Here is a 2,830-nt window from a genome sequence, read left to right on the forward strand (position 1 = left end):
TGGTGGAGCCTTTCTGCTGGCTCTTTTCCCTGTTATCTTTATTTTTATATGTACATCACGATATGTTATATATTTATTACAATAAAATGAATTATATTTTTTATTACTTTGGGCATTTTTTGTTGTTGTTTGTCGATTAACAACACTGTAGGTTTATATTGGTTTCCAATTCTTTGCCCAGACTCATAGCTTTGTAAATTAAGGCTTTTTCTTGGTTTTAAACATCCCATGGCTAGCCCACGTCTTAAACTTAGTAGTTCAGCGGTTTCTCAAAACCTACTCCAATTTGCCTGAGCTACTGGTGAAGGTGCGCCGCGTGTGTGCACATTTCCGAAATTCATCGACAGCTTTAGCCGGTCTGTCAACGCTGCAGCAGCATTGGAAATTGCCAGCTCACCGGCTGTTGTGCGACGTGAGCACGCCCTGGAATTCGACGTTGCACATGTTGGCCAGGCTTTGTGAGCAACATGGTCGTCATCTTTCCAGTCAGCTTCCGCTATTCACAAGCGAGCGGTGGGCATGGATGTCTGACCTCTGTGAGGTTTTAATAAACTTTGAGGAATCAACACAGATGATGAGCGGCGATAAGGCTATTATCGGCATAACCATCCCACTTCTGTGTCTACTCAAACGCTCGCTGCTCACAATTAAGGACAACACTTTGCATGTGGAAGAGGTGGAAATGGGGGAAGACATTACACAGATTGATAGCCAGGCCACCCTCAGTTCGTCTTCTCAGCGCAAATTGGACGATGAAGCGGAGGAGGAGAAGGAGCAGGAGACGGTTGCCTCCGCTACAGAGGGTAGTACCCATGGAAGTTTAATTCCACCTGTTCTGCATGGGTCGGCAAAAGAGGAGGAAGAGGATGAGGAGATTGAGAGTGATCCTCCTCATTCCTCTGGTGGAGAGGACGAGCAAAACGGTGCAATACCCGAGATCCTTGTTGAAAATTTTCCATCTGACAACGAGGCGGCAGAGTCCGTAGTTCCTTGGCCAACCGAGGAGGGGAGATAAGGGGAACACACAGCAGTTCCAACAGAGGCAGGGCAACACTCTCTAAAGCCTAGGACAGTTTCATGACACCCCGCCAGCACCCTCACCCTGATACGCGGCCTAGTGTCACGAGGAGGGAAACATTTTGGAAAATGGTAAAGGAGTACATAGAAGACCGTGTCAGAATCCTCAATGATGCCTCAGTGCCTTACAACTACTAGGTGTCCAAGCTAGACACATGGCACGAACTTGCGCTCTACACCTTGGAGGTGCTGGCCTGCCCTGCTGCCAGTGTTTTGTCTGAGCGGGTATTTAGTGCTGCTGGTGGCATTATAACAGATAAGCGTATCCGCCTGTCAACTTAAAATGCTGACAGGTAGACTCTTATAAAAATGAACAAGGCCTGGATTGACCATGACTTCTCGACTCCACCAGAGAAAAGCTGATGAACATAAAGGAACTTTAAATGTGTTGTTTATAATATACTGAATACACGGTATTCCCATGCACCCCTTCCACCAGAAACAAGGGTATATGGTTGAATAATTCTCCTTCTCCTCTTCCATCATATCAACATGCTTATTCTTCGCATATTATGCCCTCACATATATGCCCTTCTCATATAATGTTTTACAGGGTCAGCTCAGCTGCAGGCCCTCGTACTGTATATAATTTTTTAGAGGGTCAGCTCACCAGCAGGCCCTCACCTACAATGTTTTACAGGGTTAGCTCACCAACAGGTCCTCACATATAATTTTTTAAAGGGTCAGCTCACCAGCAGGCCCTCACCTACAATGTTTTACAGGGTCAGCTTACCAGCAGGCCCTCGCATATAATTTTTTAGAGGGTCAGATCACCAGCAGGCCCTCGCATATAATGTTTTACAGGGTCATCTCACAGCAGACCTTCACCTAAAATCTTTTACAGGGTCAGCTCACCAGCAGGCCCTTGCATATAATTTTTTAGAGGGTCAGCTATCCAGCAGGCCCTCGCATATAATGTTTTACAGGGTCAGCTCACCAGCAGGCCCTCACCTACGATGTTTTACAAGTTCAGCTCACCAGCAGACCCTCGCATATAATTTTTTAGAGGGTCAGCTCACCAGCAGGCCCTCACCTACAATCTTTTACAGGGTCAGCTCATCTGTAGGCCCTCACCTAATTATACCTAATAGGTAATTTGTGCGCATGCTGCCTTGCTTGGAAGTGGTAGCCGTAGCTGTTTCTCATGCACCCTCTCCGGAATCAAACCCTGATTCCCCATTACCCATGGTCAAAAGTTGATAGGGCAGACATCCAAATGGATCGTCGCCATCACGCGGACTTGCGATCGTGCCCAGGTTATCTAGAGTGTTGTGCCTTTTCATAGGTAAATGCATTGATATCCAATTCATTCTAGTCAAGATGGATGTGCATTGCCTTTAAGAACCATGCTCGACTATATGTACAATTTTGTATGTCTTGAGTAGGCAAAAGTAAGGTCATACAAAGGTTTCTGCTTTTTAGTGTTATTCTTCTCATGAATGTACCAGTCTGAGAAGAATCCTCCTTGTCTACTTTTAAATTTATGACGGGAGATAAAGATAAGCTCTATGCAGCTGGTGATAATTACCTATACAAATAGGCATTTATTAATGAAGCAAAATATATAATATGTATGTATTCGTTTAATGAGCCTTAGTTAGTCCTTAGCATAAGACAATCAGTAGGACATATATATATATATTTGTTTATATTATATTGTTATATGTTACGAAGACAACATGTATCCAGTATATTGTATATATTTATCATTAGGAGAATATCTGTCTCTAAAAGAGTGTCTGTGAAGATGTGT

Source organism: Bufo bufo, chromosome 4 (genome assembly GCF_905171765.1).
Source record: "Bufo bufo chromosome 4, aBufBuf1.1, whole genome shotgun sequence".
NCBI classification, from domain to species: Eukaryota; Metazoa; Chordata; class Amphibia; order Anura; family Bufonidae; genus Bufo; species Bufo bufo.